The sequence below is a fragment of the Capra hircus genome, unplaced genomic scaffold (genome assembly GCF_001704415.2).
Source record: "Capra hircus breed San Clemente unplaced genomic scaffold, ASM170441v1, whole genome shotgun sequence".
Classification (NCBI taxonomy): Eukaryota; Metazoa; Chordata; class Mammalia; order Artiodactyla; family Bovidae; genus Capra; species Capra hircus.
In genome coordinates this window covers 6,612-34,470 of record NW_017189528.1, presented here as the reverse complement: position 1 = coordinate 34,470, position 27,859 = coordinate 6,612, and the positions used below count along the sequence as shown (strand labels likewise).

Genomic DNA, 27,859 nt, shown 5'->3' with positions numbered 1-27,859 from the left:
CCCTGTCCCCCTCTCCCCGTACCCCGCTTGAGAGTAACCCGGTTCTGAGCTAGAGCTCGGTTAATTTGAAGGCTTTTAGTATATAGAATTTCTTCTTATTCATTTTTTCCTTAGGCTAACGCAAGTAATTGCTGACCCCAAAAATGATGGTGGCGGCGGCTTTACCATAGTAACAGGGAAGTCATTTGATAAACAACCCTGGCACTTTAACTTTAGTTCCTCCCCGTTAGGGAAGGGAAACGCGTGGCCCCGCCCCAGCGGCGTGAGTTTTATTCTTTTGCAAAAGCTGTGAACGTTCGGACTGAGAGAAAGAGTCGAGGCATCCTAGAGAATGAGGGTTGCTCAGTGTCAAGGCGTCAACATAGCTGAGGATATGGGGAAGTAAAAATAGAACAAATTTGCCTGCTTTCATGTAGCCTTTGGGCTCCCTGTGCTTGGTGGTGAGGGGGCGGGGCGACGGAGGATGTTGGCAGGCAGGGTATCAGAAAACATCGAAACTGGAAGTATCTTTGATCCCTGGTACACAGCAAGCAGCTAAGGTATGATTTTAACTCGGGTTGCTTTGGCTCCAGAGGATGAATGTTTATGTGATGTATCTACTACTTTCAAATATAACTCAGAATTTTAATGGCGTAACTTGAAATCATTTTTTGGAAAGAACTTAAGAGCATAGGGCCTGGTGATGGTGGATCAATGGCTCGTAATAACGAACCACGAAGAACAGGTTGAGGCACCACGGCTTGTTCTGCCTTCAGCCATTTGTGGAAAATGGACTGTTGGTTCTGTCACTTCATCAACCACTCCTATTGGTTAAAAAAGAAGAGATGTGTACAAGAGATATTTCCTAAGCTTTTTTGGGGGGAGGGGTTTCAGATACAGGCTAGATACCTATGATCCTACGTCTCATTGCTATTGTCCATGATTGTCTTTTCCCTTCATTGCTTCACTCCCAGAGAGGCACATTTGTTTTGCCTCCAGTTTGCAGCAAAATGAAGATAGAAGGTGTTGTCTGATGCCGTTATAGGTATAACATCTCAGAGAATCATGGAATGACATCCCCCTCTGAAAGGTAGCAACTTCTGGATAGACGTCTTTTCATGGAAAAGATTCAAAATAGCTCTTGTAGCATTATCTAAGTTAAGAAAATCCTCTAGGAGGCCTGCAGACATAAGGTAACTCGGGACCCTCAGAGAGCACCTGATTGTTGACACAGATCCTGGTCAGTATCTGGCTATGGGTACCAATTGCCTTGCTTTCCAGAAAGAAACATCATTCCTAGGTTTTGCACACTGGTTCTGCACCAGTGTATACTTTCTGAGAATGTTTGAGGGTTCAGCTCTGAGGCTACTCTACAGATAATTGTCTAATCCATCAAAGCTGGCTGTTCAGTCTTTCGGTTTTAGCATTTTCATTTTTTATTTCTTATCTAACTACTTTTCTTAATTCATGCTTAATGAATATATTTTATGTATTCCTTTCCCAGAATCCTGTTGCTTCAAAGGAGGTTTGGGATTCTTCACCTGTCCAAAGGCTGCCTTATGAGATCTTTTGCTTGGTAGCAGACCAGGGAGTTGGGCAGTCAGCTGAATTAGAAGATTTCATTTGTTCTTGGCAGTGGCATGCTGACCTCTTGTTGCTGATTGAGGACTGCTTCCAAACTAAGCATTGGGGAAAACTGATTAAAAGGAGGAAGTCTTTTGAGTTTTTTTTTTTTTTAATAGAAACCACTAGGCTTGTCTAAAACTTTTGTCAATTTGGGGTCTTGTTCTGTTTCAGAACCAGAAATCTGGGAGACCATTGCCTTGGCACGTGGAATCCAGGGCCTAGCGAAATGAAGGTGGATATCACTGGATAGCACTTAAACTCCAACAGTATGCTGCTAGGTGAGCAGGGCTTGATTGAGCATGTGGATAATGGTATCAGGTTGGCATAAACAGGGTGATGATTAAAAAGAGTTACTATTTGTGAAGGCCCATATGTTGGGTTGGCCTGAAAGTTTGAGTTTTTCCGCAAGTTGTTACAGAAAACCCCAAACTTTTGGGCCAATCCAATAGATTACAGAGCTTCTTTACATAGATCTCACTTGATTCTCACAAAACCTGGGAGACAGTTTTAGTGTGCCGTCTTTTTTCTTATTGTGATAAAATATGCATAACAAAATTTATAATTTTAACCATTTTAAGTGTATAATTCAGTGGCATTAAGTGCAACCATCATCACTGTCCCATTTCCAGAACTTTCATGTTTTCACAAACCGAAACTCTGTACCCAGCAAACACTAATTCCCCTTCTCATTCTGTCTCTGTGAATTTGAATATGTACCTCACATAAGTGAAATTGTAACACTGTTTTTGTTTTTTTGGTTATAGTTTGTTTAACTTAGCATAATGTCTTCAAGGTTCATTTATGTTGTAGCATGTATCAGAATTTCCTTCCTTTTTAAGGCTAAGTAATAGTCCATTGTGTGTATATACCATGTTTTGTTTATTCCTTCTTGAGTTGTTGAACACCTGAGTTGCTTCTACCTTTTGGCTATTGTGAGTAATGCTGCTATCAACATGGGTGTGCAAATATCTGTCTGAGTCCCTGCTCTCAGTTCTTTTGGATATATATGCAGAAGTTGAATTGCTGGATTGTATGGTAGTTCTGTGTTTAATTTTAAAAAATAATTTTATTTATTTATCTTTGGCTGTGCTGGGTCTTCGTTGCAGTGTGGCCTTTTCTCTAGTTGTGGGGAGCAGGGGCTACTCTCTAGTTGTGGTGTGTGGGCTTCTCATTGCAGTGACTTCTCTTGTGGAGTATGGGCTCTAGGGCAGGGTTTTCCATGTGGCACTAGTGGTAAAGAACCTGCCTGCCAATGCAACAGGCATAAGAGTCATGGGTTCGATCCCTGGATCAGGAAGATCCCTTGGAGAAGGGCATGGCAACCCACTCCACTATTCTTGCCTGGAGAATCCCATGGACAGAGGAGCTTGGTGGGCTACAGTCCATGTGGCTTGGACAGTAAAGAATCTGCCTGCAATGCAGGAGACTGGGTTTGATCCCTGGGTCAGGAAGATCCCGTGCAGAAGGGAATGGCAAACCACTCCAGTATCCTTGCCTGAAAAATTCCATGGACAGAGGAGCTTGGTGGGCTACAGTCCATGGGATCGCAAAGAGTCGGATATGACTGAACAAGTAACACTCATGGGCTCTAGGGAAGAGGCTCAATAGTTTTGGCACACAGGCTTAGCTGCTCCAATGCATGTGGGATCTTCCTGGGTCAGGGATCGAACCCATATCTACTGCACTGGAGGGCAGATTCTTTACCACTGAGCCACCAGGGAAGCCCCTATGTTTAACTTTTTGTGGAACCATCCTACTTTTACATTCTGTCATTTTACATCCTATCATTTTACATTCCTGCCAGCAGTACACAAGGGTTCCTATTTCATCCTCAGCAACATTGTTATTTTTTAAAAAATACAGTCCACCCTAATGAGTATGAAGTGATATTCCATTGTGGTTTTGATTTGCATTTCCCTATTATATTGGAAAAACCTACCATTCTCCTCTCCTGTGTGTCTGCTTTACTTTACCATAGAACACTTCACTTTGAATACTTCCGTGTTTTTCTCCACATGAAGCAATTCTCTGTGATACCAGGTGGGTGTCCTACAATTTAATTCAACTCTGACACTATCTGCTTGGAGATAGCATTAAATTCATAGGTTAAAGGCTCAGTGCCACAAGACTGCCTTCTACCTCCACTTAAGATGCCAGTTGTAAGTTCAGGTTATCACCTATACTTCTGACTAACTGGCTATATAAATGAGAGGTTCCAATGACTCCCTCCTTGGTTTCAACTTATTAACTAGAGTGGCTCATAGAACTCCAGAGAACAGTTACTTACATTTACTGGTTTATTAAAGGATATGACAAAGGATACAGTTAAACATCCATATAAAAAGATACATAGGATGAGTTCTGTGAGGTCCTGAGTGCAAGAGCTTCTGTCTCTGAAGAGCTGGGGTGCATCACCCTTCTGGTACTTGGATGTGTTCACCCACTGGGAAACTCTTTGAACTCCTACTTTGGGGATTTTTATGGAGGCTTCATCACATAGGTATGATCAATTATTGCTCTATTTCCAATCTCTCTCCCCTCTCTGCAGGATAGGGAGAAAGTGGAGCCAAAAAGTCCAAGCTTCTGATCCTAGCTTGGTCATTCTGATAACCAGCCCCCATCTAGGAATTTACCTGGAGTTGCCTCATTAGAACAAAAGATACTCCTAGTGCTCTTATTACTGGGGTGAAAAACCAAATATTAGAATAAGAGGTGCTCCTAGTGCTCTTAGGAAAGGGTTTTTGGAGTTCTGTGCTAGAACCGAGAATGTAACCAAATATATATGTTTTCTGTTATCTCTCACCTAAGGATTAATGAGCTTTTTGGCTGTTTGTATATCTTTGGATAAATGTCTATTTAATTCCTTTCCCCATTTTTTAATCTGGTTGTTTGGTTTTTTGTTGTTGTTGCATTGTAGGGGTTTTAAAAAATGTATTTTGGATCCTAATCCCTTATCAAGTATATGGCTTGCAAATATTTTCCCCATGCTGTGGGGTGCCTTTTTCCTGTGTTGATAGTGTCCTTTGATGCACATCAGTTTTACATTTTGATAGAGATCAACTTATCTTTTTTTAAATTTGTTGCCTGTGCATTTGGTATCATTTCCAAGAAAACTTTGGCAAATCAAGTGTTATGAACCCTTTCTTCTATGTTTTTTCTAAGAGTTTTATAGATTTAATCTCTTACATTTAAGTCTTTGGTCCAGTTCAAATTAATTTTTGTATCTGGTTTAAGGTAAAGATCCAACTTCATCCTTCAGCATGTGGATATCCAGTATTCCCAGTGCCATTTGTTCAAGACTGCCCTTCCCCACTGAATGGCCCTGACACCCTTGTTGAAAATCGTGTGACCATTGACCATATATGTGAAGATTTATTTCTGGACTCCCAATTCTATTCCATTGATCTATATGTCTGTATTTGCTAGTAACACACTGTTTTGTTTATTGTAACTTTGTAGTAAGTTTCAAAATCGGGAAGTATGAGGTCTTCAACTTTTTTTTCTTCAAGATTTTTGTAACTATTCAAAATCCCTTGAGATACTATAGGAGTTTTAGGATGGATATTTTTAAAAATTTCTGCCAAAATGTCATTGGGATTTTAATAGGGATTGCTTTTGGTGGCATCATAACAATATTGAATTTCCCAATTCCTAGACATGGATGGCTTTCTATTTGTTTGTGTATTCCTTAATTTCTTTCAGTAACATTTTATAATTTTTAGCATAAAAGTCTTTCACCTTTTGGTTAAGTTTATTCCTGAGTATTTTATTTTTTGATACATATGCATGTGGAAATGGCAATCCACTCCAGTACTATTGCCTGGAAAATCCCATGGACAGAGGAGCCTGGTACGCTACAGTCCACGGGGTTGCAAAGAGTCGGACACGACTGAGCGACGTTCCTTCCTTCCTTCCTTCATGCATGTATATATATATTTGATATATAGCATTGTATTTTTACGTGTACATCACAATGATTCCCTATTTGTATATATTGCAAAATGATCACCACAATAAGTCTAGTTAACATCCATCACCCCACATAATTACACTTCTGATGAGAACTTTTATTTTTATTATTTTTGAAATTTATTTATTTTAATTGGAAGCTAATTACTTTACCATATTGTAGTGGTTTTTGCCATACATTGACATGAATCAGCCATCGGTGTACATCTGTTCCCCATCCTGAACCCCCCTCCCACCTCCCTCCCCATCCCATCCCTCAGGGTCATTTGAGTGCACCAGCCCTGAGCACCCAGTCTCATTCATTGAACCTGGACTGGCGATCTGTTTTACATATGATAATATACATGTTTCAATGCTATTCTCTCAAATCATCCCACCCTCACCTTCTCCCACAGAGTCCAAAAGACTTTTTTACGTCTGTGTCTCTTTTGCTGTCTCACATATAGGGTCATCATTACCATCTTTCTAAATTCCATGTATTGCGTTAGTATATGGTATTGGTGTTTTTCCTTTCCAACTTACTTCACTCTGTATAATAGGCTCCAGTTTCATCCATCTCATCATAACTGATCCAAATGTATTCTTTTTAATGGCTGAGTAATATTCCATTGTGTATATGTGCCACAACTTTCTTATCCATTCATCTGCTGATGGACATCTAGGTTGCTTCCATGTCCTGGCTATTGTAAACAGTGCTGTGATGAACACTGGGGTACACATGTCTCTTTCAATTCTGCTTTCCTCGGTGTGTATGCCCAGCAGTGGGATTGCTGGGTCGTATGGCAGTTCTATATCTAGTTTTTTAAGGAATCTCCACACTGTTCTCCATAGTGCTGTACTAGTTTGCATTCCCACCAACAGTGGAAGAGGGTTCCCTTTTCTCCACACCCTCTCCAGCATTTATTGCTTGTAGACTTTTGGATTGCAGCCGTTCTGATTGGCGTGAAATCATACCTCACTGTGGTTTTGATTTGCAGTTCTCTGGTAATGAATGATGTTGAGCATCTTTTCATGTGTTTGTTAGTCATCTGTATGTCTTCTTTGGAGAAATGTCTGTTTAGTTCCTTGGCCCATTTTTTGATTGGGTCATTTATTTTTCTGGAATTGAGCTTCAGGAGCTGCTTGTATAATTTTGAGATTAAATTCTTTGTCAGTTGCTTCGTTTGCTATTATTTTCTCCCATTCTGAAGGCTGTCTTTTCACCTTGCTTATAGTTTCCTTTGTTATGCAGAAGGTTTTAATTTTAATTAGGTTCCATTTGTTTATTTTTTCTTTTATTTCCAATATTCTGGGTGGTGGGTCATAGAGGATCCTGCTGTGATTTATGTCGGAGAGTGTTTTGCCTATGTTCTCCTCTAGGAGTTTTATAGTTTCTGGTCTTACATTTAGATCTTTAATCCATTTTGAGTTTATTTTTGTGTATGGTGTTAGAAAGTGTTCTAGTTTCATTCTTTTACAAGCGGTTGACTAGTTTTCCCAGCACCACTTGTTAAAGAGATTGTCTTTTCTCCATTGTATATTCTTTCTTGCTTTGTCAAAAATAAGGTGTCCATAGGTGTGTGGACTTATCCCTGGGCTTTCTGTTTTGTTCCATTGATCTATATTTCTGTCTCTGTGCCAGTACCATACTGTCCTGATGACTGTAGCTTTGTAGTATAGTCTGAAGTCAGGCAGGTTGATTCCTCCAGTTCCATTCTTCTTTCTCAAGATTGCTTTGGCTAGTCGAGGTTTTTTTGTATTTCCATACAAATTGTGAAATTATTTGTTCTAGCTCTCTGCAAAATGCCGTTGGTAGCTCAATAGGGATTGCACTGAATCTATAGATTGTTTTGGGTAGTATACTCATTTTTCACCATATTGATTCTTCTGATCCATGAACATGGTATATTTGTCCATCTACTTGTGTCCTCTTTGATTTCTTTCATCAGTGTTTCATAGTTTTCTATATCTAGGTCTTTTGTTTCTTTAGGTAGATTTATTCCTATTTTATTATTTCATTGAAATGGTGATTGGAATAGTTTCCTTAATTTCTCTTTCTGTTTTCTCATTGTTAGTGTATAGGAATGCAAGAGATTTCTGTGTGTTAATTTTATATCCTGCAACTTTACTATATTCATTGATTAGCTCTAGTAATTTTCTGGTGGAGTCTTTAGGGCTTTCTATTTGGAGGATCATGTCATCTGCAAACAGTGAGAGTTTTACTTCTTTTCCAACCTTGATTCCGTTTATTTCTTTTTCTTCTCTGACTGCTGTGGCTAAAACTTCCAAAACTATGTTGAATAGTAGTGGTGAGACTGGGCACCCTTGTCTTGTTCCTGACTTTAGGGGAAATGCTTTCAATTTTTCGTCATTGAGGATAATGTTTGCTGTGGGTTTAACATATATAACTTTTATTATGTTGAGGCATGTTCCTTCTATTCCTGCTTTCTGGAGGGTTTTTATCATAAATGGATGTTGAATTTTGTCAAGGGCTTTCTCTGCAACTACTGAGATAATCATATGGTTTTTATCTTTCAGTTTGTTAATGTAGTGTACTACATTGATTGATTTGCGGATATTAAAGAATCCTTGCATCCCTGGGATAAAGCCCACTTGGTCATGATGTATGATCTGTTTAATATGTTGTTGGATTCTGTTTGCTAGGATTTTGTTAAGGATTTTTGCATCTATGTTCATCAGTGATATTGGCCTGTAGTTTTCTTTTTTTGTGGCATCTTTGTCAGGTTTTGGTATTAGGGTGATGGTGGCCTCATAGAATGAGTTTGGAAGTTTACCTTCCTCTGCAGTTTTCTGGAAGAGTTTGAGTAGGATAAGTGTTAACTCTTCTCTCAATTTTTGGTAGAATTCAGCTGTGAAGCTGTCTGGTTCTGGGCTTTTGTTTACTTGAAGATTTCTGATTACAGTTTCTATTTCTGTGCTTGTGATGGGTTTGTTAAGATTTTCTATTTCTTCCTGGTTCAATTTTGGAAAGTTGTACTTTTCTAAGAATTTGTCCATTTCTTCCAAGTTGTCCACTTTATTGGCATACAGTTGGTAATAGTAGTCTCTTAAGATCCTTTGTATTTCTGTGTTGTCTGTTGTTGTTTCTCCATTTTCACTTCTAATTTTGTTGATTTGATTCTTCTCCCTTTGTTTCTTGATGAGTCTGACTAATGATTTGTCTATTTATCTTCTCAAAGAATCAGCTTTGGGCTTTGTTGATTTTTGCTATGGTCTCTTTTGTTTCTTTTGCATTTATTTCTGCCCTGATTTTTATGATTTCTTTTCTTCTACGAACCCTGGGGTTCTTCATTTCTTCCTTTTCTAGTTGCTTTAGGTGTAGAGTTAGGTTATTTATTTGACTTTTTTCTTGTTTCTTGAGATAAGCTTATATTGCTACGAACCTTCCCCTTAGCACTGCTTTTACTGAGTCCCATAGGTTTGGGGTTGTTGTGTTTTCATTTTCATTCGTTTCTATGCATATTTTGATTTCTTTTTTTATTTCTTCTGTGATTTGTTGGTTATTCAGAAGCGTGTTGTTTAGCCTCCATATGTTGGAATTTTTAATAGTTTTTTTTTTTCCTGTAGCTGACATCTAATCTCACTGCATTGTGATCAGAAAAGATGCTTGGAATGATTTCAATGTTTTGAATTTACCAAGTCTATATTTATGGCCCAAGATGTGATCTGTCCTGGAGAATGTTCCGTGTGCACTTGAGAAAAAGGTGAAATTCGTTGTCTTGGGGTGAAATGTCCTATAGATATCAATTAGGTCTAACTGGTGCATTGTATCATTTAAAGTTTCTGTTTCCTTGCTAATTGTCTGTTTAGTTGATCTATCCATAGGTGTGAGTGGGGTATTAAAGTCTCCCGCTGTTATTGTGTTATTGTTAATTTCCCCTTTCATACTTGTTAGCATTTGTCTTACATATTGCAGTGCTCCTATGTTGGGTGCATATATATTTATAATTGTTATATCTTCTTCTTGGATTGATCTTTTGATCATTGTGTAGTGTCCTTCTTTGTCTCTTTTCACGGCCTTTATTTCAAAGTCTATTTTATCTGATATGAGTATTGCTATTCCTGCTTTCTTTTAGTCTCCATTTGCATGAAATATCTTTTTCCATCCCTTCACTTTCAGTCTGTATGTGTCCCTAGTTTTGAGGTGGGTCTCTTGTAGACAGCTTATATAGGGGTCTTATTTTTGTATCCATTCAGCCAGTCTTTGTCTTTTGGTTGGGGCATTCAACCCATTTACATTTAAGGTAATTATTGATAAGTATGATCCTGTTGCCATTTACTTTGTTGTTTTGGGTTCAAGTTTATACACCTTTTCTGTGTTTCTTGCCTAGAGAAGATCCTTTACATTTGTTGAAGAGCTGGTTTGGTGGTGCTGAATTCTCTCAGCTTTTGCTTGTCTGTAAAGCTTTTGATTTCTCCTTCATATTTGAATGAGCTCCTTGCTGGGTACAGTAATCTGGGTTGTAGGTTTTTCTCTTTCATCCCTTTAAGTATATGTCCTGCCTACCCTTCTGGCCTGAAGAGTTTCTATTGAGAGATCAGCTGTTATCCTTATGGGAATCCCCTATGTTTTTCCCTTGTTGCTTTTAAATATCTGTTCTTTGTGTTTTATCTTTTTAATTTGATTAATATGTGTCTTGGGGTGTTTTGCCTTGGGTTTAATCTGCTTGGGACTCTCTGGGGTTTCTTGGAGTTGGGTGGCTATTTCCTTCTCTCTTTTAGGGAAATTTTCAGCTATTATCTCCTCAAGTATTTTCTCATGGCCTTTCTTTTTGTCTTCTTCTTCTGGAACTTTTAAGATCTACTCTCTTAGCAACTTTCAAGTACACAGTGAAGTATTGCTAAGTATATTCACCATGGTGTACATTACATCCCAGGTCTTATTTATTTTATAACTGGAAGTTTGTATCTTTTGACCACCTTCACCCTTTTCACCCACTCCCCAATCCTGGCTGCTGGCAACCACCAGTCTAGTATAACTGTGAGGATTTTTTTTAAAAAATAAGACTTCACATATAAGAGACCTCACGTGGTATTTCTCTGACTTAATTCACTTAACATAGTACCCTCAAGGTCAATCCATGTAGTCACAAATGGTAATATTTCCTTCTTTTTGTGACTGAATTGTGGCTCAAAGGTAAAATAATTCACCTGCCAATGCAGGAGATGTGGGTTTGATCCTTGGGTTTGGAAGATCCCCTTGAGAAGGAAATGGCAACCCATTCCAGTATTCTTGCCTGAAAAATCCCATGGACAGAGGAGCCTGGCAGGCTATAGTCCATGAGGTCACAAAGATTTGGGTACAACTTAGTGACTAAACAACAGAAATATTCCATTGTATATGTGTATTACATTTTCTTTCTAGTCATCCGTACATGGGCACTTAGGCTGTTTCCATATCCTGGGTATTGTAAATAATGCTGCAGTCCACATTGGGGTTGCATAATTATTTTCAACTTAGTGTTTCTGTTTCCTTCAGATAAATACCCAGAATTGGAATTGCTAGATCATGCAGTAGTTCTGTGTTTAATTTTTGGAAGACCCTGTATACTGTTTTCCATAGTGGCCATACCAATTTACATTTCCACCAACAGTGCACAACAATTCCCTTTTCTTCACTCCCTCACCAATACTTGTTATTTCATGCCTTTTTGAAAATAGCCATTCTGACAGATCTGAGGTGGTATTTCACTGTGGTTTTAATTTGCATTTCCCAGAAGACTAGTGGTGTTGAGCACCTTTTCATGTATCTGTTGACCATGTGTTTGTCTTCTTTGGAAAAAAGTCTATTCAGATCCTCTGCCCATTTTTAAATCAGATTGTTTGCTTTTTCCCCTTTGAGTGTTATGAGCTCTTTATATATTTTGGATAATAACCCCTTATCAGACATATTATCTGTGAATATTAAATTAAATATTAACTAATTAAATATTAAAATATTATCAGACATATTTCCCATGTGGTAGGTTGCCTTTTCCTTTTGTTGATGCTTTCCTTTGCTGTACAGAAGCTTTTGGTTAGGTGTAGTCCGACTTGTTTATTTTTGGTTTTGTTGCCTATACTTACTGTTTTTGATACTATTATAAATGGAACTATTTTCTTAATTCCCTTTACAGATTGTTCATTATTGGTATTTAGAAATGCAACTGGTTTTTGTATGTTATTTTGTACCCTGCAAATTTACTGAATTCGTTTATTAGCTCTAATGAGCTTCTTGGGGGGCAGGAATATTTAGAATGTTCTACATACAAGAACATGTGATCTGCAAACAGATAATTTTACTTCTTCCTTTCCAATTTAGATGTCTTTTATTTAATTTTCTTGTCTACTTTCTGTGGCTAGAATTTCCTTTTTGATATTGAACATTGTTTATCTGAGAATGTTTTAATTTCTCCCTCATTTTTGAAGGACAGTTTAGTCACATATAATATAGAAGTCTCAGTTAACATTTATTCTTTCAGCCCTATAAATATGTTATGCCACTTCTGGACTCTGAGGTTTTCACTTAGAAATTTGCTGATCATCTTATTGAGGATCACTTGCATGTGAATCACTTTTTCTTGCTCCTTTCAGGATTCTCACCCTTGAGCTGTTGGCAGTTTGATTATAATGTATCCTGGTGTAAGCCTCTTCAGTTAATCTTACTTAGAGTTCATTGAGATTCTTGGACTTGTGAATCCACATTTTCCCTCAAATTTGGGAAGGTTTCAGCCATTATTTCTTCAAATAACCTCTCTACTCCTTTTTTCTTTCAGTCTCTGGGACTGTCATAATGCATATGTTACTTGATGTCCCACAAGTCTTTTAATCTCTGTTGACTTTTCTTCATTCGTTTTTGCCCCTCCGACTTGATCATTTCATGTGATATCTTCAGTGTCACTGATTCTTTCTTCCTGCTTCAGTCTACTGTTGAGCCCCTTCAGTGGATATTTTTGTTGAGCTCCTGTATTTTCAACTCTAGAATTTCTTTTTTTGTTCCTTTTTATCATTTTTAACCTCTTTGTTGATATTCTCATTTAAAAAATATATCCCTTTCCTGATTCCCTTGGTTCTTCGTATTTTCCCTTAGTTCTTTGAGCATATTTAGGATAGTTGTTTTAGTCTTTGTCTGGTACTTCTGTGCCTGTGCTTCTTCAGGGACAGTTTCTGCCACTTAATTTTTTTCCTTTGAATGTGGCATTTTTTCCTATTTCTTTGTAATTTTTTTAAACGGAAAATTAGTGTTTTTTTTTTTTTTTAATTTAAAAGCAGCCTTGCAGATAGGCTCTGTGCTGGGGAAGACATTTGCTAACTAACAAGGCTCTGAGCTTTGGCTGTGGTTCCTTTATATCCTATGGTGCCTAATCCTTATATTTTATTGTCCAAAATTCCTGAATGAGCCAATTATTTTTCAGTCATCGATTTGAAGGATGCTTTCTAGAATTAAGCCTGTGCTAAATCATCCTCTACCTATGACTTTAAGACTATTGAGAGGATTCTTAGGCATTACAGGCTACTGCACATTTGGATTTGAGTTATAGGGAACTTGCCAGGCCTTTATATAAACTTATAACTGAGATAGTTATATAAAGTTTATAACTTTATGTACACTTATAACAAGATCATGGCATCTGGTCCCATCACTTCATGGGAAATGGATGGGGCAAGAGTGGAAAGTGACAGACTTTATTTTCTTGGGCTCCAAAATCACTGCAGATGGTGACTGCAGCCATGAAATTAAAAGACGCTTGCTCCTTGTAAGAAGAGCTATGACAAAGCCAGATAGAATATTAAGAAGCAGAAACATTACTTTGCCAACAAAGGTCTGTCTAGTTAAAGCTATGGTTTTTCCAGTAGTCATGTATGGCTGTAAGAGTTGGACTGTGAAGAAAGCTGAGCACCAAAGAATTGATGCTTTTGAACTGTTTTGGAGAAGACTCTTGAGAGTCCCTTGGATTGCAAGGAGATCCAACCAGTCCATCCTAAAGGAAATCAGTCCTGAATATTCACTGGATATGATCCCCTGGAGAAGGAAATGGCAAGCCATTCCAGTATCCTTGCCTGGAAAATCTCATGGACAGAGGAACCTGGTGGATTGCAGTCCATGGGGTCACAAAGAGTCAGGCACGACTGAGCGACTAACACACACACATGAAGAAAATATTCATTGGACATAAAAGAAAAGAGGGGGGATGAGAGATACTTCTTAGGCAGGTTGATAAGAAGTCCAAGGTCCCTGAGGAGGAGAAAGGGGTCTGGGGCTGTCAAGAAGGAGAAAAGGACAAACATTTTTTTTTTTCTACATTGCTTTGTCTTGTGTTATGTGTGTTAGTCACTCAGTGGTGCCTGACTCTTTGCGACCCCATGGACTGCAATCCACCAGGTTCCTCTGTCCATGAGATATTCCAGGCAAGGATACTGGAGTGGATTGCCATTTCCTTCCCCAGAGGATCTTCCCAACCCAGGGATTGAACCCGGGTCTCCTGCACTGCAGGCAAATTCTTAACCAACTGAGCTACAAGGGAAGCCCTGCTTTGTCTTAGTCAGTATAACAATGTATTTTGCTCAAGGACATGTTTCTCCTTAATAAGAACCTTCCAACTAATCTTGTTATCTTAAGAGGAATGTTGTAAGGTCTGGTAAGACCTTTCTATTGTTAGTTCTAATCCTGAAAGATGATGCCGTGAAAGTGCTGTACTCAATATGCCAGCAAATTTGGAAAACTCAGCAGTGGCCACAGGACTGGAAAATGTCAGCTTCCATTCCAATCCCAAAGAAAGACAATGCCAAAGAATGCTCAAACTACCACATAATTGCACTCATCTCACATGCTAGTAAAGTAATGCTCAAAATTCTCCAAGCCAGGCTTCAGCAATACGTGAACCGTGAACTTCCAGATGTTCAAGTTGGTTTTAGAAAAGGCAGAGGAACCAGAGATCAAATTGCCAACATCCGCTGGATCATCAAAAAAGCAAGAGAGTTCCAGAAAAACATCTATTTCTGCTTTCTTGACTATGCCATAGCCTTTGACTGTGTGGATCACAATAAACTGTGGAAAATTCTGAAAGAGATGGGGATACCAGACCACCTGGCCTGCCTCTTGAGAAACCTATATGCAGGTCAGGAAGCAACAGTTAGAACAGGACATGGAACAACAGACTGGTTCCAAATAGGAAAAGGAGTACGTCAAGGCTGTATATTGTCACCCTGCTTATTTAACTTATATGCAGAAAACATCATGAGAAATGCTGGGCTGGAACAAGCACAAGCTGGAATCAAGATTGCCGGGAGAAATATCAATAACCTCAGATATGCAGATGACACTACCCTTATGGCAGAAAGTGAAGAGGAAATAAAAAGCCTGTTGATGAAAGTGAAAGAGGAGAGTGAAAAAGTTGGCTTAAAGCTCAACATTCAGAAAACTAAGATCATGGCATCTGGTCCCATCACTTCATGGCAGATAGATGGGGAAACAGTGGAAACAGTAACATACTTTTTTTTTTTTTTGGCTCCAAAATGACTGCAGGTGGAGATTGCAGCCATGAAATTAAAAGACGCTTACTCCTTGGAAGGAAAGTTATGACCAACCTAGATAGCATAGTCAAAAGCAGAGACATTACTTTGCCAACAAAGGTCCGTCTAGTCAAGGCTATGGGTTTTCCAGTGGTCATGTATGGATGTGAGAGTTGGACTGTGAAGAAAGCTGAGCGCCGAAGAATTGATGCTTTTGAACTGTTGTGTTGGAGAAAACTCTTGAGAGTCCTTTGGACTGCAAGGAGATCCAGCGAGTCCATTCTAAAGGAGATCAGTCCTGGGTGTTCTTTGGAAGGAATGATGCTAAAGCTGAAAGTCCAGTACTTTGGCCACCTCATGTGAAGAGTTCACTCATTGGAAAAGACTGATGCTGGGAGGGATTGGGGGCAGGAGGAGAAGGGGACGACAGGATGAGATGGCTGGATTGCATCACCGACTCAATGGATGTGAGTTTTGAGTGAACTCCGGGAGTTGGTGATGGACAGGGAGGCCTGGCGTGCTGCAACTCATGGGGTCGCAAAGAGTCAGGCAAGACTGAGCGACTGAACTGAACTGAACTCAATCTTGTTAATTTAAGATGTATGTTGGGGAAGTGGGTCTGATAAAAGTATATAAGGCCTTGATAAGACTACTGAGTAGGGCACTCTCCATCCCCTTTCTTATGTTTCTTGTCAAAAGCTTTCTCTGTCCCTTTTTGTACTTTAATAAAACTCTGCTACACCAAAGCTCTGGAGTGATCAAGCCTGGTCCCTGGTCCTGAAGCTGTATCTTCTTTGGAGATCATGAATCCAACATCGTTCACCATAAGCTATCAGATGCATACAGAGTGGAGGCTATTCTGAGCTAGCTGATGCCAATGTACAGTTGTTTTTTCCCCCTGCAGGGTGCCTTATCTGATTGTCTATTCGTCACTGCTTCAGAGAAACAGGAGCATCAACTTTCTACCAATTTTTTCCTCAGAAGCAATGGAAGGATGGAGTTTTGACATCATCCTTGTTCTTTCTTTCCTGTTCTGTTTTTCTTCAAGGCCCTAGTTTTACTCTAAAAAATGTTGTGATTATTTTGAAGACCTACAGAAAGAGATACCATCTTAAAACTTTGACACAGGCCAGTCATAGGACTTAGAGCTCAGAGGGAACCAATCTTCTTCTTTAAGAAAGACCACTAGCTAAATCCTCTAGCTAAGTATCTATCTTTCTTTTCTAAATCCTGTTGCAACTTTTCAGTTCATCCAGAGATGAGATAGTTCAGTTTGCATGTGTGCTCTCTGTGACCCCATGGACTGTGGCTCACCAGGCTCCTTTGTGCATGGGATTTCCCAGGCAAGAATACTGGAGTGGCTTGCCATTCCCTTCTCCAGGGGATCTTCCTGACCCAGAGATCAAACCCACGTCTCTTGTGTCTCCTGCATTGGCAGGCAGATTGTTTACCATTGTACCACCTGGGAAGCCCCTAATTGTCAGTTTACTGAACTTCAAATAGAAAGGTAGACAAGGGTAGTCTCTCAGTAAACTTGTTTCTTTACTCAAAATTGGTGCTAGGACTCAGCAAATTTGGTGAAGATTCCCAGTTGCTCATGTAATTGCAATCTATTTTTGTCAGGTTTTATCTTCACATACCGTTGGCTACACACTGGAAACAGCGTCAAGATTGTCAATCAGGAGTGCAAGAAGAACCGCAAAGAGAATTTAAGAGAAAAAGCAGAGATTAAACCTAAGTGAAGAGATGTGCAGACAGCCCTTCCTTGTAAGTCTAAAGAGAGAAATTTTGAATTGCCTTTTATCAAAAAGGAATGGCAGCAGCAAGACAGATGGAGATATGACCTCCAGATCCTTGAAGATTAAGCCTGTGATTTGATATAAAAATATGAGAATTGATATAAGCAGAATGGGAGAGAGATCAGTAATGCAGGTTGTGATATGAAATGATTAGACTATAGGCTACTGCATGAGCAAAAACTGTCCTTTGCATGGAGGCATATGGATGCTTAATTAACTGAGGCATTATAAGGCTGGCACAGTCTTATTACAGTGACTACCATTTTTATGAAGCATTATATATGATGCTAGAACAGTCTTCAATAGTAGTCTTATTAACAACAGAAAAGCTGTACAATCCATGCTTTCCTCTGATTCTTGCCCATGTAATAGTCACTTCCTGTAAGGGAAGGGTTAGTTTTGTGATGATATAACAAATTACATAAAATGAACTCCTGTGGTTATCATCTAGAGTATTGAGATGGTTTCCCACTCTACAGAATGGTAGAATGGGAATACTGATGAGAACCTCAAGGGAATAGAAATGGCAGCAGCACTTCTGCAAAGAAGGAAAAGCAGATGGAATCCTAGGGACCTTTGGCTAGGGACTGGACCTGCGCCTGAGAAATGACACTGAAGTTGCATATTAGAAAAGCCTGTATATGGGATATATCACATCTCTCATATCCTATTGTTATCATAATCAAACTTTATCATTTTGAAGGTGAGAAACCAAGGAACAGTGACATACATGAGAGTCATTTTTTTAAGCACACATGATTAATTGAATTGAGTTTATATCTTTTTGATTCTCAGCCCAGGCCTGATCCTTTTGGACTACAGTGCCCCTAATGGAAATGTACCAAAGGAAAATAGGTCCTACTCAAGTGTGAAGAATCAAGCAAAGGGTTAACTGGACTTAAGAGTGGATACCAAACTACTTTTCCTTTTTTAAATTTGATAGAAGCAAACAAACTGTTGGAAGAATTAGAAGATATTTTCTGTGTTGAGAACTTGATTTTTATGTGCTTTCAGTACTGAATCATCCTAGCATGGTGTAATAGAAAGGTGTTGGATTTAAGTACTTATTCCTTCCTTTATCATTAATGTGTTACTTAACTTCTCTGAGCCACAGTTTCTTCATCTGTAAAGCGGAGATAGTAACAGTGCCTAATTTATAGGGCTATTGTGAGGATTAAAAGAGATAATGCATGTAAAGCCAAAAATAGTAGCTCTAAAGAGTTCTCTGAATCTAGTTAAAACGCTTTGGGCCATGTGTAGAATGGTACATCTCCCTGTAGAGAAAGTATTTTCCCAAATATGAGTTTTAACACACTGAAATGTGGTTTTGCTCATCCAGGAAAACCCAGGACCACAAGGACTTCATCTTTATGACTCCTTTTTCCTCCTCATTATTATCTTAGACCCCAGAAGACAGGGCTGGATTTCATAGGCAGCTCTGTAATTCAGCATAAGAAAACAAGGCTAGAAATTCCACCAGAGATGAGGGCTTTGCTTGGCCTTGGGTGGGGTTTCTTAGCCTCCATACTATTGATGTTTTCACCTGGATACTTCTTTGTTGTTGTGGGAAGGTGGTGGGCTGTGCTGTATACGGGGGCTTTCCTGCTGGCTCAACAGTAAAGAACCTGCCTGCAATGCAGAAGACCTAGTTTGATCCCTGGGTTAGAAAGATCCCTGGGAGAAGGGAATGGCAACCCACTCCAGTGTTTACTACAGGTTGTTTAGAAGCATCCCTGGCCTCTACCTATTAGATGCCAGTGGCACCTCATTCCTTCCCCTGGTTGTGCTGGCCAAAAGTACCCTCATATATTGCCAAATGTCCTGTGGGACAAGGGGTGACTTTGAGAACCTAGGAGAAATGAATCTGCTAGCTGTTTAGCACACAAACATCCTGTAGGATAAGCTAATGAAATCTTTAGGAATGATTGGTAATTTAAAGGGCAAGGAAGAATGAAGAAAAGAAGAATTCAGGCAGAGGAACACTCTGAATTTTGAAAGAGAACCTGTGTTATATTTCAGGTCTTACTGATACAGAGATTAATAAGACATAGGTTCTGCTCTCAAGGGGCTCACGTTTTAATGGGAAGGTCCACCACTTGAACAACGAGAATGCCATGGAGTGAGTGCTGTGTCCAAGATATATGGAAGGTGCTGTGGGGCAGTAGGAGCCTAGAGGTCAGGCACCCATATTAGTGGGGTACAGGAAAGGCTTTCTAGAAGAGATCATATGTGAGCTGAAGAATGAGAAAGGATTAGCCTGGCAAAGATAAAGGGAGGATGGAAGAGACATAAGAAAGTTTGGGGTTTGGTTGGAAGTGCAGATCATTTAAGTTGATTGAAAGAGGAGCATTCAAGAACAAGGAGTGGTGGAAGAGATGGCATGTAGGAACTAGGAGGCAGGAGGGAAAGGATATATACATGGCTCAGTGGTAAAAGAATCTGCCTGTGAAGGCAGGAGTTGCAAGAGATCCTAGTTCAATCCCTGAGTTCTGAAGATGCCGTGGAGAAGGAAATGGCAACCCACTCCAGTATTCTTGCCTAGAGAATCCCATGGAGAGAGGAGCCTGGCAGGCTATAGTCCATAGGGTTGGAAAGAGTCGGACACGATTGAGCATGCACACACCATATATATATATATATATATATATATATATATATATATATATATATATATATATATATATAATTTTGATTGGTTCATGTTGTTTTTTGGCAGAAACCAACACAAAAGTGTAAAACTATTTTCCACCAACTAAAAATATAAGTAACATTTTAAAAATAGCTAAGAGAGCCTACCCTTTAACAAAAACTTTGAGAATATAAAAATAAAGCTGATTGAAAATTAAAAAAAAAAAGATAGGAAGCAGATCATGAAAGTCCCTCTAAGCCACATAAAAGACAACCGTGAGAACTATCAAGAGCCATTGAGTTTCTCCATTATCTTGTTTGACTTTAAGGAAGATTACTTTAGCTGCAGGGTAGAAGATAGATTGGAAGTAGGGTGACCAGTCAGGAGGTTATTATTGTAGTCCAAGTGAGAGATGATTATGACTTGATTTAGGGTAGTGGCAGTGAGAAGGATTTCAAGATTCGTTTATGTGATGAGAACAATAGGATCTGGGGATGAGTTAGGTATAGGGATAATTTCTGGCTTGTGCTATTTGTATGCTATTCACTAGGATGGACAACACTAGGAATAGAAGAGGTTTGGAAGGAAGATGAAGTTTAATTTGGGAGAAGTTGAATTTGAAATAGTTGTGATCACTGAGGTGGGAATATCTAGTAGACATTAAATATGTAAGCCTGAAGATCAGGAGAGAATTTAGGGTAAAGATTCAAGATTAAGAGTCATCAGGAGAAACAAGCCATGGAAATGGATGATATAGTCCAAGGAGAATGTATATACTGAAAAGGGATGAAGGCTAAGGATATTCCTAGGGCCTGGTTCTTCACTTCATTTTATCACATCCTCTGAGAAGCGTTCCTTCACTAACTTATGTAAATATCACCTCGTCACTCTATTCCTTTGCCCTGCTTTCATTTGGTAACACATTACAATTGCACATTATGTTGCATATATGACCCGTTAGCGTTTAGGCTACTCTCAGATATCTACAATAATATAATCAATAGGCATTACAGAGTTCCACCACTCCAAATTAAAAATTTTTCTCACATGCAATTTAAAGCTTCTTCATCCCCCAACCTCCAGTGCAGTTGACTGGAGATCCCACAGATCTTCATTGAAGAAAAGTGACTTAGTCTGTTCTTTCACTCTCCTGGCTCCTTCCTGACCTACTTGCTCTGCTGCTTCGAGTTCCTCTAGTGTTGACAGTCCCAGTAGGTAGGAAGGGAGAGTCTTAAAGGGACAGTCAGGCTTAATTGAGTGCATCTTTGAGTGGATCTGGTGTAAGCTGCTATCAGTGCCCCAGTACTGCCTCTTCTTACAATGTATTTTTGTGGTTTCTTCAGAGACTCCACTTCCCACTCCCCTAGTGGACCTCCTCCCTGTGCCATTCCTGATGGGAACAGTATACACTGACTGTCTTCCCCTATGGCTCTTGCTCACACAACTTTCTCCTCATGGGATCCTCATTCTTCTGCTGGAGTTGCCAGATATACTCTAAGGAAACTACCTGGCCCATAGAAAACATGGTCCCTTGGAAGTCTAGGCCTTTCTCTTTGTCCTGCTGTTGTGAACAACTTCAACCAGTTTTCTGCCTTCAGTTTTTCTTCAGTTGAAAGTCAAGCACAAGCTTGCCTTATTCAAACACCACAGGACATATGTTAAGTTCTCCCACAAACCCTTCCTGCTTTAGTGGCTACATAGGTAGTCCTAAACATTTCTGTAGTGTAGCAAGCCTTCAACCTGAGATTAAGATACCAGTCTCACCTCTCGAAAGGTTTAACTGAGACCTTTTCGCTTGCCTTGAACAGAGCTTCCCTGGCCCAGGCAGTAAAGAATCTGCCTGCAATGTGGGAAATGTGGGTTCCATCCCTGGGTTGGGAAGATCCCCTGGGAAGGGAATGGCAACCCAGTCCAGTATTCTTGCCTGGAGAATCCCATGGACAGAGGAATCTGGTGGGCCACAGTCCATGGAGTCCCAAAGAGTCGGACATGACTGAGTGACTAACATACTTAACAGGGGAACCATAGTGCCTTCTACTCCCATTAATCCTCTTAAACATACTCTTTCTCTTCCTCTTCCTCGAATTAATTTCTAGAGTTCTCCTGGATGTAAGGGAGGTGACTGGTGAGTAATGATAATTGAAATACCAGTTTAGCTACCTCTTAGTACTTATTTGATGTGATTATTTATAACTGAGAAGCAATATAAAATACTAGTTAAGAACATAGACTCTGGATCCATACTGTCTGGTTTCAAATCCCAACTTAAACCATGTGACCTCTCTGTGCCTCAGTTTTTTTTTATTTGTAAAATGGGAGTAGTAATGGTATCTATATCATAGGATTTTTTTGTGAGGACTAAATGTGTATGTGTGTGTCTTAGATTAATATCTTAGAATAGTAATTGGTATAATAGTAAGTGCTATGTGTGTTTGCTACTGTGCTACTATTTATTGTTCTTTGACTTAGAATGTAAGCTCCAGGTGTGCAAGATCTTTGTTTGTTTACTGCTGCATTTCCAGCTCCTAAAACCAGTGCATTTAATAAGCACTAGTAAATGTTAGTGCCCACAGATTTCTCCTGAGTAAATGTGATGGTTAAGCCTTGAATGCTAAAGTATAGGCAGACAAAGTGTGGTCTGAGAAGAGTAAGAAAGACAGAGAGAGGAGAACCAGGAAGCTATGATATTCCAGAAACGATAGGAGAGGAGGAGAGCTTCCCTGGCTCAGGTGGTAAAGAATCAGCCTACAATGCGGGAGACCTGGGATTGATCCCTGAGTTGGGAAGATCCCCTGGAGGAGGGCATGGCATCCTACTCCAGTATTCTTGCTTGGAGGATCCCATGGACATAGGAGCCTGATGGGCTACAGTCCATGGGGCTGCAAAGAGTCGGACATGACTGAGTCACTAACACTTTGTCACTTTCATAGGAGACGAGACTTAAATAAGTAAGAAGCGAGCAATAGCATCAAACATTGCTAGAGTGGCAAAGGAAAATAAAACACATATGGTCATTACATTTTGTAACAAGGCGCCCCTATCTTTTGCTTTCATAGCCTGGTAAATAATGGATTTCCTTCCTTCAGAAATGCTTTTATTGGAATGAATGACCACTCAGAATAAATCTTTGAATAGTGCTTAAAAGTTACCAACCCTCAAAGAATAAACCAGTCCTGCACTTATTTATTTTGGCCATAATCACAAAGGACCCATTCTCAATAAAATTCAGAACATTTAATCCTGACGGCGACCCTCCTCTTGAATCAAACAGCAAAACCTGCTGTTAACATCTGCATTCAACTCCATGCCACTTCTCCTAAGAATATCCTTCTCCCTTTTCCCTTCCCTCAACCCATCCTCTCTTTTCAAGAGTATAAGTAGTATATATAGAGAGCCCTTACAACTAATAATAAAAGACAAATAATCTAATTTAGAAATGGACAAAGGATTTAAATACGCATTTCTTCAAAGAAGATATACTAATGGCTAGTAAATACATGAAAAGGTGCTCAACATCTTTAGTTATTAGGGAAATGCAAATCAAAACTACAATAATATACCCACTTCACATCCACTGGAATGTCTAATCAAAAAACCAATAATAACCACTGTTACCAAGGATGTGGATAAATTAGGACTGTCGTACATTGCTGGTGGTAATGTAAAATGCTGTAGCCACTTGGGAAACCAGTCTGGCTATTTTTGAACTGTGGTTCTGGAAAAGTCTCTTGAGAGTCCCTTGGACAGCAAGGGGATCCAACCAGTCCATCCTAAAGGAAATCAGTCCTGAATATTCATTGGAAGGACCGATGCTGAAGCTGAAACTCCGATACTTTGGCCACCTGATGCGAAGAACTGACTCCTTGGAAAAGACCCTGACACTGGGAAAGATTGAAGGCAGGAGGAGAAGGGGATGACAGAGGATGAGATGACTGGAAGGCATCACTGACTCAATGGACATGAGTGTGAATAAACTCCGGGAGTTGGTGATGGACAGGGAGGCCTGGCGTGCTGCAGTCCATGGGGTCACAAAGAGTCAGACACAACTGAGAGACTGAACCGAACTGAACTGAGTGTCTGGGTTTGCTTGCGTTAGACCCCTCACAATATTTGGCATAAGAATTAGAGCACAGTATCCTTGGGGCAAACAAGGAGGCTCAAACAGAAATAGACAGCAGTTTGTAAGGCATAGGATCTGTGTAAACAGGCCGCTGACTGTTTTGGTTCATCGTTGATGTTTGTCCCTGTGTATTTGTAGCTGGTTTGTGAGACTGTCTTAGAGTAAAGGAGTCAGATCCTAATATTCTCCTTAATGAGGTGGACCTTGGAGAGTAAGAATGTGCACATATAGAAAGAAGTAAGAACACAAAATACTATTACTGAGGAATAAGGGGATTGGACTAAATATTTTCTGAATTCTGTACTGGATGAAGGTATTTCCAGCTCTGCCAAAGACCACCTGCAAAGAAGAAGCAGAGAAGTGCTTGGTCTGAGTTCCCTACAGGCCAGGATAGGCAGGTGAACACATTCATAGCCCAGGGCTGAGCAGCAGGCCCCGTGAGCTGAGTTGGCAAAGCTAGACAGAACAAAAGGATTTCCTTTTTGAAGTGGCTTCTTCACACTTCAGGCTGTAGGCAGGATACTGAAGAACTAAAGTATGGAAGAAAAATAAGGGTAGAGCCTGGAAGCTGAATTTTGCTGTTTTATCTGTTAGAATTAAAATAATTTTTTTCCCTTTTAAGGTTTTTCCAAAAAATTTTATATCATCAATGCCATATTTGCTCATTATAAGAAAGTTGAAAATTAAAGTTTAAAAAATATAGTTCTGTTTACTCACACAGTCGAGTCCTACTCTTTATGACCCCATGGACTGCAGCATGCCAGGCCTTCCTGGCCATCACCAGCTCCCGGAGTTTACTCAAACTCATGTCCATTGAGTCAGTGATGCCATCCCACCATCTCATCCTCTGTCATCCCCTTCTGCTCCTGCATTCAATCTTTCCCAGCATCAGGGTCTTTTCCAAGGAGCCAGTTCTTCGCATCAGGTGGCCAAAGTATTGGAGTTTCAGCTTCAGCATCAGTCCTTCCAATGAATGTTCATGACTGGTTTCCTTTAGGATAGACTAGTTGGATCTCCTTGCAGTCCAAGGGACTCTCAAGAGTCTTCTCCAACACCACAGTTCAAAAGCATCAATTCTTCAGGGCTCAGCTTTTTTTATGGTCCAACTCTCACATCCATACATGACTACTGGAAAAACCATAGCTTTGACTTGTACCTTTGTTGGCAAAGTAACGTCTCTGCTTTTTAATATGCTGTCTAGGTTGCTCATAACTTTTCTTCCAAGGAGCAAGTGTCTTTTAATTTCATGGCTGCAGTCACCATCTGCAAGGATTTTGGAGCCCCCCAAAATAAAGTCTGTCACAGTTTGCACTGTTTCCCCATCTATTTGACATCAAGTGATGGGACCAGATGCCATGATCTTAGTTTTCTGAATGTTGAGTTTTAAGTCAACTTTTTCACTCTCCTCCTTCACTTTCATCAAGAAACTCTTTAGTTCTTCTTCCTTTCTGCCATGATGTGCTCTGCATATAAGTTAAATAAGCATGGTGACAATATACAGCCTTGACGTACTCCTTTCCTGATTTGCAACCAGTCTGTTGTTCCACGTCCAATTCTAACTGTTGCTTCTTGACCTGAATACAGACTTCTCAGCAGGCAGGTCAGGTGGTCTGGTATTCCCATCTCTTTTAAGATTTTTCCAGTTTGTTGTGATCCACACAGTCAAAGGCTTTGGCATAGTCAATAAAGCAGAAGTAGATGTTTTTCTGGAACTCTCTTGCTATTTTGATGATCCAGTGGATGTTGGCAATTTGATCTCTGGTTCCTCTGCCTTTTCTAAAACCAACTTGAACATCTGGAAGTTAATGGTTCATATACTGTTGAAGCCTAGCTTGGAGAATTTTGAGCATTACTTTGCTAGCATGTGAGATGAGTACAATTGTGTGGTAGTTTGAGCATTCTTTGGCATCGTCTTTCTTTGGGATTGGAATGAAAACTGACCTTTTCCAGTCCTGTGGCCACTGCTGAGTTTTCCCAATTTGTTGGCATATTGAGTGCAGCACTTTCACAGCATCATCTTTTAGGATTTGAAATAGCTCAACTGGAATTCCATCACCTCCACTAGCTTTGTTCGTAGTGCTGCTTCCTAAGGCCCACTTGACTTCTCATTCCTGGATGTCTGGCTCTAGGTGAATGCTCACACCATCATGATTATCTGGGTCATGAATATGTTTTTTGTATAGTTCTTCTGTTTTCTTGCCACTTCTTCTTAATGTCTTCTGCTTCTGTTAGGTCCATACCATTTCTGTCCTTTATTGTACCCACCCATCTTTGCATGAAAAGTTCCCTTGGTATCTATAATTTTCTTGAAGAGATCTCTGGTCTTTCCCATTTATTGTTTTCCTCTATTTCTTTGCATTGATCACTGAGGAAGGCTTTCTTTTCTCTCCTTGCTATTCTTTGGAACTCTGCATTCAAATGGGTATATCTTTCCTTTTCTTCTTTGCCTTTTACTTCTCTTCTTTTCATATCTATTTGTAAGGCCTCCTCAGACAACCATTGTGCCTTTTTGCATTTCTTTTTTTTGGGGGATGGTCTTGATCCCTATCTACTGTACAATGTCACGAACCTACGTCCATAGTTCTTCAGGCACTCTATCAGATTTAATCCCTTGAATCTATTTGTCACTTCCACTGTATAATCATAAAGGGATTTTATTTAGGTCTCACTTGAATGGGTCTAGTGGTTTTCCCTACTTTCTTCAATTTAAGTCTAAATTTGGCAATTAAGAGTTCATGATCTGAGACACAGTCAGTTCCCGGTGTTGTTTTTGCTGACTGTATAGAGCTTCTCCATCTTTGGCTGCAAAGGATATAATCAATCTGATTTCGGAATTGACGATGTCCATGTGAGGGTGTTTGCTATGACCAGTGTGTTTTCTTGGCAAAACTCTATTAGCCTTTGCTCTGCTTCATTCTGTACTCCAAGGCCAAATCTGCCTCTTACTCCAGGTATTTCTTGACTTCCTACTTTTGTGTTCTAGTCCCCTATAATGAAAAGGACATCTTTTGGGGGTGTTAGTTCTAGAAGGTCTTGTAGGTCTTCATAGAACTGTTCAATTTAAGCTTCTTCAGCATTACTTTTTGGGGCATAGACTTGGATTACTGTGATATTAAGTGGTTTGCCTTAGAAACGAACAGAGATCATTCTCTTGTTTTTGAGATTGCATCCAAGTACTGTATTTTGGACTCATTTGTTGACTGTGATGGCTACTCCATTTTTTCTAAGGGATTCTTGCCCACAGTAGTAGATATAATGGCCATCTGAGTTAAATTCACACGTTTTGGTCCTTTTTAGTTTGCTGATTGGTAAAATGTGGATGTTCACTCTTGCCATCTCCTGTTTGACCACTTCCAATTTGCCTTGATTCATGGGCCTAACATTCCAGGTTCCTATGCAATATTCCTGTTTGTAGCATTGGACTTTACTTCCATCACCAGTTACATCCACAGCTGGGTTTTATTTTTGCTTTGGCTCTGTCTCTTCATTCTTTCTGGAGTTATTTCTCCACTGATCTCTGGTAGCATATTGGGCAACTACAGACCTGGGGAGTTCATCTTTCAGTGTCCTATCTTTTTGCCTTTTCCTACTGTTCATGGGTTTCTCAAGGCACGAATACTGAAGTGGTTTGCCATTCCCTTCTCCAGTGCACCACGTTTTGTCAGAACTCTCCACCATGACCCGTCCATCTTGGGTGGCCCTACATGGCATGGCTCATAGTTTTCATTGAGTTAGACAAGGCTGTGGATTAAAGATTTTTAATCTTATTGGATTAAAGATTTACTGAGCATGGCCCCACCCATCAGAACAAGACCCAGTTTCCCCCTCAGTCATTTTCTCCCATCAGGAAGCTTCCATAAGCCTCTTATTCTTCTCCATCAGAGGGCAGACAGACTGAAAACCACAGTCACAGAAAAAATATTGTGGAAAAGAATATTTTTAAAAGAATGTGTATATATATATATGTATAATTGAATCACTTTGCTGTATAACAGGAATTAACAACAATGTAAATGAACTATACTTCAATAGAAATAAGAAAAAAAGTTGAAAATACAAAAAAAGGAGGAAAGCAAATACTTCATTTTGTTCTACCACCTAGAGACAGCCACTATTGCTATTTTCCGCATTTCTTTTTAGTCTTTTCCACTCATTTCCACTAATTCTTGTGATCATATCTTATATTAAAGTTGTATTATACTTTCAGGGCTTCCTTGGTGGCTCAGACGGTAAAGAATGCTTGCA

General features: G+C 39.6%; 1 long non-coding RNA gene across 1 annotated transcript; it reads left to right on the top strand.

Annotated features, from left to right (window-relative positions):
* The first annotated feature begins 272 nt into the window (after nucleotides 1-272).
* LOC102178988 lies at nucleotides 273-27,859 on the top strand. The gene is made up of 4 exons (XR_311228.3): nucleotides 273-539; nucleotides 1,777-1,883; nucleotides 16,690-16,833; nucleotides 27,822-27,859. It is a non-coding gene; the product is annotated as an uncharacterized LOC102178988 (long non-coding RNA).